The sequence below is a fragment of the Myodes glareolus genome, chromosome 10 (genome assembly GCF_982192425.1).
Source record: "Myodes glareolus chromosome 10, mMyoGla1.1, whole genome shotgun sequence".
Lineage (NCBI taxonomy): Eukaryota > Metazoa > Chordata > Mammalia > Rodentia > Cricetidae > Myodes > Myodes glareolus.
Window position 1 is genome coordinate 75,960,111 of NC_142035.1, and position 11,238 is coordinate 75,971,348.

General features: G+C 45.5%; 1 long non-coding RNA gene across 1 annotated transcript; it reads right to left on the bottom strand.

The window, feature by feature from the left end:
• Positions 1-1,861: 1,861 nt before the first annotated feature.
• LOC146892647 (uncharacterized) lies at positions 1,862-10,244 on the bottom strand. Its single transcript, XR_015004145.2, has 3 exons — positions 10,127-10,244; positions 5,708-5,799; positions 1,862-4,975 (listed from the first exon to the last, which is right to left on the bottom strand). It is a non-coding gene; the product is annotated as an uncharacterized LOC146892647 (long non-coding RNA).
• Between the last annotated feature and the right edge of the window lie 994 nt (positions 10,245-11,238).

Here is an 11,238-nt window from a genome sequence, read left to right on the forward strand (position 1 = left end):
GCCATTGTGTGGGCTGCGGGAGAAAGGGGGAGGATCCTGCAGGTGCCAAGTGTGGTCTCATGGCTCATGGGCTCAGGCAGGGGGGAGGTGGGGACACTGTGCACATGTTTTCTTGTTTTATAAGATAATCTATTTACATTCACTGTTGACACTGGGGCACTGTTACTGGAGCTGGAATTCATACCATTCAATAAAATACCCTATCAGCCTAACCTGACATTACAGAACATCAACCAGGTCCCACAACTGCCGTTCCTGCCTCTGGCTAGAACTGGCTCTTTCATACCCAGGGCCATCCTCCTCTTCTTGCTGGGGCGTCGCGCAGGCCTGTCTGCAGATTTACCGGTTGGGGTGTCTCTAACCGCCCGCCCCAGATGGCTGAAGTTAATGGCTCTCAGGCCCCAACCAGCCCCTTTCTGCCTGCCGGAGACAAAGCAGGAATGTTCCCCTCCTGAGGTCTCAGTTTACAGGCCTTTCACATCGATAATTAAGCAAGGTTTGCCACCTGCACACCTCTTCAGAGGCACTTCCCAAGACAGTCCTGACGATGCCTTTAATCAGCCCAGCTGTGGCGCCACCTGTTTCTCGAGCCGCCGCCTCCATACCGAGGGGATTGCTCAGGGCTAGAGGGCTATGACCTTGGCTGTGGCTGTGGGTCAGTGGAACCGGCAGAAAGACTTCACAAGAGCGAGGAGACCCTCTTCTCTTGCGAGGACTAAACCCCCTCAGTGCCTGAAGTGCCTCATGTATAGCATTCATTATCTTTGCCTGCGTGGCAGTTGCGGCTTGGGAATCCAGATCATTCTGGGATGGTGCTAGCAGAAGTCACCAGCATTGGCCTGTGGGTGGGTTTCTCTGACTGGGAAAGGCAGTCATGGCAACCCTGCATGTTGGCGGTGAAAGAGCCACGCTGGAAGTGCTGGTGGAGGCGGGGCGAGAGACCCAGGAAGACCGACTCTGACTGAAGAAGGGATAGTGGCCCCAAAGCCACCACAGTAGTGTTTTCTGGGTGGTCCAAGTTAAAGATTCTTTCTTCCAGTTTTTTAAAAGGAAAAAAAAAAACACACAGTAAAAACAGTCTTTCATGCATATGGATTCCTAATGATTCTAGTGTATCATTTCAAACTTCCCGTTGTGGTACAGGTGATATTGACTTCCCTCTTGAGCTCAAGGTATCACCTGGGCTGGATCCAGCAAATCACAGCTACTACTACTCACACTGGCTAGAGTCTCTGTCGCTTGAGCAGGCATCGGCCTGAGCTAAGCTAATGAACCCAAATGTAGGGCTTTCACCAAAATGATTGAGAAAAGGGAGCTGTCTTTCTGTTGGAGGGGTTTAACCAATGAAAGGTAGTACTTGACCAACTGGTGACCTCCTTGCCTTGGCATGTACAGAGCCTGGGAGGGAAATGGACTTAGAGGAATATAGAATGAGAATTTTCAGAGAACCATATTCATATAGACCTTATCCAAACACCCACATGTCTGGGTGACTGCACCTCAGACATTTAGTTACGTGAAATAACCCCCCTCCCTCCCACACTCCTTTCGGCAGTTTGGGTTTCTGATGTTACAGAACAGGGTCTTGTATAGCAATGGCACCACTCTCCAGCTAGCTGTAGCAATCATTTGAACACGATTCTTCCAGGTTCTGGTGAACATGGCTCAATCCTGGACCTTAATGGACTTATCGATTAGGTGGGGACTATGGCAGAATATAGGAGGGAGAAAAACCAGCTGCTGGTCTAGACACACTTTGGTATCCTTGGAAGAAACACAATGGAGAAACGAAACATCTTATATTGATGATGGTAGACTCACCACTTTGGCATACAGAAGATTCTGGAGCCTTATCCCTCATTCAAAGTGAGGCATTCACACCAGAGCTGAACATCATCTAGAACATTTTAGACACGTGGAACCTCAGTTTATCCTCAGAACTAAGCTTATTTTTCATGTGGTCCTCAGGAGATCTGTGTGGATGTGAAATGGATTTCCTTGTTCTAGAACCTTAGGAGCATTGGGCCCGAGGGACATTACCATCTGACAGTGTTATGTATGGACCCGGGGAAGTAGGTTCATTTACTTTCAAACTCTATAAGTTAACTGTGGGTGGTGATGCACGCCCATCTCTAATCCTAGTCCTGGGAGGCAGACACAGGCAGATCTCTGTGGATTTTAAGTCAGTCAGGGCTACATAATAAGAACATGTTTCAACAAACAAACAAACAAGCAAAACAAAAACTAAACCCCAACATGTTGGAAAATCACTTGCCTGCTTTGTGTCCGCACTTCACAGGAGATGACCCGGCTAGGATGAAAACACCTGTCCACTTAGGATGAAAGTGGAGGTTTTGAAAACCTTTGTGATTTTGGGCAAAATTTGTTAAAACGAGTCATAAAATAATTGATAACTTGGTATACATCAAGACTGAAAGTATTCTAAGATTTAACAAAGTTTTAAACAAACTTTTAAAAGAATGTAGGGCCTGAGGATTGGCTGTGGTGGAAGGGGTCAAACTACAGCCAAGTATAGTGACATGAATGCAGGAATGTGTCATAATGAACCCATGACTTTTTATGATAACTTAAAAAAATTAAGGTAAAGCTTGTTCTTCAACGTTAAGAAAAGGCAAAGCGAAGACTGGTTGAAAAACAAAATGTAATTGATAAAGGACTTTTCTCAAAATTCAATAATAATAAAGTCAATGGCCCAATCAAAAATGAGGAAAAGACTTGACCAAATATTTCACAAAAGGAGTTACAGGGATGGAAAATAAGCATGCGACAAGATGTTCTTAGTTATTAGCAAAGTGAAATCTAAAACCACAGAGAGATAGCTGGGCATGCCTAGTGGGCTGGCAAATCCTGAGCAAACAAACCCACCATTGAGTGCCACGAAGATATAGACCAGTGTTCCCACTGCCGATGGGAGCACGAGAGTGGAATGGTAGCTTTGAAAACGGCTTGACAGTTTCTTACAAATTTCCACATACACTTATCATATGATCTGGGGATCCCACCCCTAGGTATTTGCCCAACAGAAATCAAAACACGCACTCACACCCAAAAATTGCATACATGAGCATTTACAGAAGCATTAGTTACAATAACCAAAACCTGGACATGATCCAAATGTCCTTCAACTGGTGAATGGATAAACAAACTCTGTATCCATACAATGGGATACTTCTTAGCAACGAAAATCATTGAAAAAATGTGTGGGCGAATCTCAAAAGGGTTATGAAGTATGAAGGAAGCTAGATTCAGGCTACACACAATATGTCTGTGATTTCATTCTGAATGATGCGAAACTATAGAGGAAAGAACACAGAATAATTCCCAGACTGGAGTCAAGGGAGGTGTCTGGTGATGAAGAAGGTAGATGCCAGTTTCCTGGGCGGATGTAACAGAGTACCACAAATGACGCGGTGAGGCAACAGGGATTCATTAGACCATGGATCTGGAGGCTGTAAGTCTTATTCGGGCTCTCTCCTTAACTTGTAGATCACCAAGTTCAGTTCGCACTAAATTCTTCCTTCACATGTCTGTCTACAGACTAATTATTCTCTCCATGACAGGGTAGTGCTGTATAGCCCAGTGTAGCCTCGAACTTGCAATCTTCCTGCATCTGCTTTCCAAGGGCTTGGATTACAGACATCTAAACTCTGTTTCCCTCTCTTTATAAGGTCACATGTAGGGCTGGAGTAGGGCAAACCCTAATGACTTTGTGTAATTTTATTACCTCTGTATAGAACCCGTCACCAAATGAAGTCATCTTCTGTGGTTCTGAGTTCTAGAACTTTAACATATGAATTGGGGCAGAGGTTGGAGAGATACATTCAACCCGTAAAAGGTACAAGGAAACTTTGGAAGGTTGGAAAGGTACTATTACAGTTTAATCCCAGTGTAACTCATCTATCTATCTATCTATCTATCTATCTATCTATCTATCTATCTATCTATCTATCTTTATTTATGCAGGTTTGAAACTTCACTAGAAACAGTGTCTTCACAACTGAATTTTAGTGATAAAAAATAAAGCAGGAGTACTTGGGGAAAATAGCTCAGCGAAGTATTTGACTGTGCAAACTGCAGGTGCAAGTTTGATCACTAGAATCTATTAAAATAAAAATAAAATCAAACAAACAAAAACCACAATGGGGTAGGTACCGAGAGATGCTAAGAGCACCTGTTTCTCTTGCAGAGAACCAAGGTTCAGTTCTCAGCACCCACATGGTGACTTAAATCTGTAATTTCAGTTTTAGGGGATCCTATGCCCTCTTCTGGCCTCTACAGGTACCAAGAGTGCCAACGGTGCCCAGACACACGTGCAAGCAAAACACTGATGCACATCAGCAAAATAATAAAATAAGATAAAATAGGTAAGAATAAAAACCACGGGGCATGGTAATTCATGCCGCAATCTCAGCTCTAAGAAGGCCACGGGGCAGGTAGATCCCAGTGGTCAACCCTCCTAAGTTATTTGGTGAATTCCAGGCCAGTGAGAGACTCAATCTCCAAGAAGAGGTGTATGGTGTCCCCGGAATTATAACAGAGGTTGTCCTCTGACTGGCATACACGTGTGCATTCACACACAGAGTGAAGCAGGTCCCTGAACTCGCACCAGAGAGGGCTGCTCTGGCCTTTCCTGGTCTGCTGCACTTCCCTGCCTGTATCACGAGTCCTAAGAGTCTACGAGGGGAAGGGACTGTGTTTTAAAACCTGGGGTGGTGTCGATTTGAGAGGAAACGGTCACTTGCCACAACATGAATCCATCGATCGGCAGCGTTCAGCGCTTTCGTGAACCACCTTTCTTGAGTGGGATGAAGCAAGAATGTGACGACCAGCTGGGAGAATCCAGTTTGGGACTTGCTGAGGTTAGCTGAAGTGTGTGCCCAGCTCCCAGACGCGGTGCTCTTTGCCCATGAATCCCTGTCCTATCAGCTTCCATCCGAGGCCACTCAGAGGTCACCTACAGAAGGAGACAGGAGATCAAACAGTTTGCCAACTACACTCAGAAACCCAGGAAAGAACTCAGGAGGTGACCTCATCCTCAGGGGAGGGGAGTGAGGAGGTGAACTTGTTCCACACACTTCATGTGGGGGGTATGGGTAGGTCAGCCACTTAGCGAGGTTGCTTCACCAAGGTGGAGAAGTGTTCAAGGGGCCAAAGATAACAAACCTCGGAGCTTCTTTCTTCCCCGCTCCTACGGCAGCGTCTCCTATCCCTGAGCTTTCTTACCTGTCTTATCCTGCCCCCATCTGACTTGTTGCCATTTTGCAGGTCACTGATTGCCTGCTCAAGCCAGATACAACAGCTTACCCGGCAACTGGAGCAGAAGGAACAGTCTCAAGCATGGAATGGGCGCAGGCTGCTTTCATGGCCATAGCTTTCATGCAGGAGAGTATTATTTGTAGCCCGGTCCCTCTGACTATCTAACTTCATTGGTCTGCCAGGGAATGGGTGGCAAAGATTGGAGACTAGGCAAAGAGCCAGTTAGAAGGAAGGGAACCACAGAATCAATCCTGCTGAGGGGCTAGATGGCACTCCCCCCAGGGTGACTAAGCTGATGTTAAGCGTGACACAGCCGGTGTGAAAGCAGGTTGCCGAGGCAAGGACTGCGGCGGGGCCCTCTGAGGAGTTTGACCACATTGCTTGGTACTTTCCAGTTGTCTGTCAGCCGTGAGGTCACTGTTTTGCTAACCTTCTCACCCTTCAGATTCCTGAGGATGCTCTGTCAGGCTTCCAGTCCATTTGACTCAGCTGTTGTGTGTCTCCGCGTGTCTTTCCAAAGTGCTTGAAAAACAACACAATGACAACAGCAAACCCTTCCCTTAATTTAATATCATAAACTAAAACACACAAAGCCAACCCCCACCTTTCTACTCCGTGCGTGCGCTTCTTAGCCTCCTCCTCTGTAAAACAGAAGCAATGGGAGGCTTAAGGTTTCACAAAGAACAAGGGACACAGGCTGGCTCAGAAGGTCTTTGTTTCCAGGGAGGTATTTTCCTGTTGTTTTCTTAGGCTTCAAAAATACTGCTACAGGACCCCCAATAACCCAGCGGGGCATAATCTGTATCCCCACCCGTGCCTGTTTTCTGGAGCTACCATAAAAATGGGCTACAAGCCAGGACGTAAGTGAGGCAGGCACCGGGCATGCTGCCCCCCATACGTAGCTAGCTGTGTTGGCACGCAGACGGATTCTCCTCGGACTTCTGATGCTGGGTTCGTATTCCTAACTATACCTTGTTTTGGTTTCAAGGTCAACTATATTAACTCTCTTTCCACATGACCAGCACCACATCAGGTGGACCCTCTGAACTCGTTAACCCTTCTCGTCGGGCAAATGGAGTCCGAAGTAGTGAGTAACTCAGTATGGGAGCTGCTCATGCCGATGAGAAGGCAGTCCATGTTCAAGAGGGCTTCTTTTACCTTCTTCTCAGACCTCTTACCTTGCCTCCAAACTTATGCTGCCTTTTCCAGAACCTTCTAAATAACAACAGCTAAAAGTCGGGAGGACGTGATACTTGCAAGGTGCTGCACTAAGCATGCGCAGGAGTTGCTTCACCTGCCTTCCATTTAACCTCACAACGACCTTGGGAGGCAGGTGCTCCAATTATCCCCATTTGACAGGTGAAGGTGAGACACAAAAGGATTGAGCAACTTGAGTTCACACAGCCAGTCGGTGGCTGCAAAGTTGCTGCTCACAACGTGGCCTTTCTGATCCATTCTATTGCCCAACTGCATGGTAGGTAGCGCTAAGAAAGGTGCCAGGTAATTGTATGGCTGAAACTGGAGGTGTCCTGTAAGGTCTGCCCACAAGTAAGAAGAAGAATTTTTTTTAATCAAACTTATTGTCATTATTTTCTGGCCATCTGTGCTTTTGGCCAATAGTGAATATCCACACATGAAAGATATCTAACGTGAACTCTGAGTGTTCACATCTAGATGTGTAAAGCTAGTGTTGGCTGCTAGTAGCCGATGGTCTGTTTCAAAGTCAAATGCAGAAGAAGAAAAAGAAGAAGAAGAAGAGGAGGAGGAGGAGGAAGAAAGGAAGAGGAAGGAGAATAAGAAGAAGAAGAAGAAGAAGAGGAGGAGGAGGAGGAGGAGGAGGAGGAGGAGGAGGAGGAGGAGGAGAAGAAGAAGAAGAAGAAGAAGAAGAAGAAGAAGAAGAAGAAGAAGAAGATAGAATGAATCCTACAGCTGCTGTCACTTAGACATTGGGTTGTTACTTTCAAATCTCTGCTTAGCACTTTGCTTGAGGTAAACACGAAGTCTTTAATGAACTGTTTGAGGTAGTTTGGGTATTTGTTTCCTAGGTATTTTCCCCCTATTGGTTACTAAGGTTCTGAACTATATTCTTCAAGGGGAGAGGAGGCCAAGGAGTGAAGGGAGAGACTAGAGACCAGACATGTGGTAGTTTTCTCTAGGCTCAGAACCCCATGATGCCAGCAGCCCCTTTGAGTGTGGCGACCCAGATCTGAGCAGAAAGAATCAAGATCCAACTCAAGCAGGGCCTACACCAAAAGACAGGCCAGTCTAGCAGCCATGACTGGCAGCCTTCTCTTGGAAGGACCGCTCCCCCTGCAGGCGTTTTACTTCTAGGCACTTCAACCATTCACACAGGACCTTCTCTGCATCACGTGTTTTCTACTAAGATGTTTAGCTGTGAAGAGCTCGTGTGGACCAATTCTCTGAGAGCATATAATTTTCAACAGGGTGGGTTTTGGAGACCCAGGATTGCTCACGCAGTTAGAGCCTCTGAGAAGGGACAGGACAGAATGTCACTGGATTTGGGATGACAGATCCACACATCTCCAAGCAAGTAAACACAGGAGGCTGAAACAGCCTCCTGACCACTGAGACTGCTGAAAAAGTCTAACAAGTGAAGAGCCATGTTCTGCCTAAAGACATTCTAATCCCAGCTTCTAAAACCACCGTTCAGGCAAATAACAAATATAAAGTAAAACAAACGGCACACAGCTCAGCCTGGATGCAATGTGGTATTCTGGTTTGGGTCATGGAATAAAAAAGTGACATTAATGGCACAATCAATGAAATGTCAGAGAAAGCCGCTTAGCTAGGAATATTGTACCCATGTTAATTCCTTTGTATTGACAAATATACATGCTTGTACAAGACAGTAATATTAGAGGAAGTTAGGTGAAGGGCCTATGGGAACATTTGATCTTTGCAACTTTTTATAAATCTAAATCTTTCCAATGTAATATATATATTTAAAAACATATAATATGTATATTTATAAATGTAAGTTATATCTGAAGATAAACAGTAACCATAGCTATCACTTACACAGATATCAGGCTTATAATGTCTAAGAATTTTTCTATGTGTTGCTCTGTTTACTCTTCATGACAACTCTCAGGTAAGGGGAGAAGTTACCTTCTTTCTTCAGATCAGGAAACTAAAGCACAGGTTACTCATTTTGTCCAAAGTCACATGACCAGTATGTGGCAAAGCCAGGTTCCTACTCCAAATCACAGTTCTTTCTCCTACATCTCCTCAAGCAAGGGATGAAAAACCAACAGGATCAGAACCCAGCAGGTGATGATGTGCACCAGTGAACCGGACAGACTCCAGGGCATCAAGCGAGACCCTTCTCAGCTGCAGTATTGAAGGGACAGTGCCACCTCAGACGTACTAGGGTTGCTACTATGAAAAAAATAGTTAAAAGGCAAGGGGAAAAGAAAGAAACACGTGTTGGTAAAGATATGGACATTGGAATCCTTGCTCACCATTGGTGAGACTGTAAAATGGTGCAGTTGTGATGAAAACACAATTGGACAGTTCCTCAGGAAATTAAAGGTCTAGCAATTCCTCTTCTGGGTATAGAACAGCAAAGAATTGAAAGCAGGATTTCAAACAGAAACGTATATGTTCCTGTCCATGGCAGCATTAGTCACTATTGCTAAAGGAGGGAAGCAAGTATCCCTGAGTGTATAAATGAATAAAACACACACATACACACACACACACACACACACACACACACACACACACACAGAGAGAGAGAGAGAGAGAGAGAGAGAGAGAGAGAAGGAGGGAGGGAAGGAAGGGCTGTGTACACAAACACACATACACAGAAACAATAGTTGCACAGAAAATATACACATAGGTACAAAAGCATACACACATACACAAATATTATTCATTATTAAAAAGGAAGTAAATTCTGACACATTCTAAAATGTGGATGACCCTTGAGGACATTATGTTAACTAAAACAAGCCAGCCATAAAAATATCACAGCAGTCTAATGATGTGAGGTACTGAGGGTTGTCACATTCATGGAGACCAAAGACAGAAAAGTGGTTTGTTAAGTATCATGGTAGAAAATGGGAAGTTGGAGTTTAATGGGCATAGGGTTTCCTTGGGGGAAGAACTTAGAAGATGAGCTGTAACAAGCCTGTCTAACAATGTAACTGTACCCAATGCCTGAATGATACACTTAAAGATGATTGAGATGACGGTTGGTACGTTCTGTGTATTTTTTCTTCAGCACAATTCAGAGCAAACTAAAATTGAAGGGACACTAAAAAACTCCAGTCGCCAAGATAGATATCTGAATGATTACGTATTTACAGATGTATGTGTCCTGCTAGAGATCCAACCCAAATCACTGTGCATGCTAGCCAGCTATACCCTCAGCCTAAACACAATGCTTCAAAAGGATCAAGATTAATGCAAAAAGAAGTCTGTAAAGAAAACATATAAAATATCTTAAATGAAAACTATTGGGGTCAATGTCTTGCCAAACAGCAGTAGAGCCTCAGGCAAGCGGAAAACCCAGGGCCAGTGCACGCCCTGCAGTCTGTGGGGCTATCTGGAGCACGAGCTGGGGTATCGACACTGGAGATCCTCACCAGATGCTCTAATACCAGCCTCACATTCACATCACTAAAGCAGTGATACCAGCAGGTACTGGGTAGTAGAAGAAGCGAGTACCACAGGGGCTGGCTTTGGGGAAATCTCTGCTTTATACAATGACCCAGTGGAGAAATAGCTGGGAAATTTCTGGCAGGGGAAGAGGTGATTGGAAGCTGGTGATCCTGGGGTCCCTCCCCAGGTCAGCTCTACCTCTAGGGCTCTGTAACCCCCTCACCTGTGGGAGGTGCTCACCAGCACAACAAGCCTCCATCTCTGCTGCCAGACCTTTATTTTTCTTCTGATTTTAAAATGAGCTTCAGACCTAATCACCCAGCAGCCTGCTCCCCTTTGCCAACTGGCTTAGGCAGTTCCAGGAGAGGAGGTAGCTGCAGGACAAGTCTCTGCAGCAACACCAGAGGACTAGGTACTGCCATTAACAATGCAAATACTGGGGAGTGTCTGCTGATTTATGGGATGAAGTCCACAGAGGTTCATAAGTCATCCCCTCGTCGGTCCTGGGAACCAGACCAGATAGATGGGCTACCCGTAATCACCCAGGTCCATTGACATTGTTTCAGGGCTCTGGACTCATGGAAGCTTTTTCATTTTCTAGATTCCAGTGATTCTAGCCAGGAGAGCCCGTCATTAGCTTTGTGGGTTTGCACCCCCACCCTATTATGTTCTGTTTTCTTATCCAGAAAGCAATTTACTTCTTTCCCAGCCCTTTCTGCCTCTGAAAGCCTTGGCTAGCCTTGGCCAGGCAGTCTGGAAGCTCCAGGAACCTAGCTCTCCTACCCATGGCCTCTGCCAATACATCCTCTTTCCACCCCCCCTCCCCACATGTCCCTGTTCAGGCAGCTTGCCTCCTCCCCAGCTCAGTTGAGTCTCAGCTGCATTTTGTCCCACAGGGGACATTTAATAATGCTTACACTCATTTTGATTGTCATAGCTAGATCTCAGGTGGTGGAACTACTGACATCTAGTGGGTAGAAGGTCAAGACCGAGGCACAAGCATCCGCAATGTATGGGATATTTATTGCTCCTTGCCCTGCACTGTCACCCAGCCACAGATGATGGATACCCAAATGATACGTGAATGTTCCAGGTGGCCAGATCCATCTAACCAAGCTCAAGCATCATTTCTTTTGGGGAGCTGGGGCTCTGGTGTGCTTTCCTGCCATCCCCACCTTCATCAGCCAAATCCACCATATACTACACATTCTCAGCCACATTCTCAGCACATCCGTTCTTTCCTTCAAGGGGCTTACCTTAGTTTGTCATTCTATCTCTGTGTTACTGCTTGAGTACTTGCTCTCAAGTGCAAGGTTCAAAAAGTCAAAGACTGTC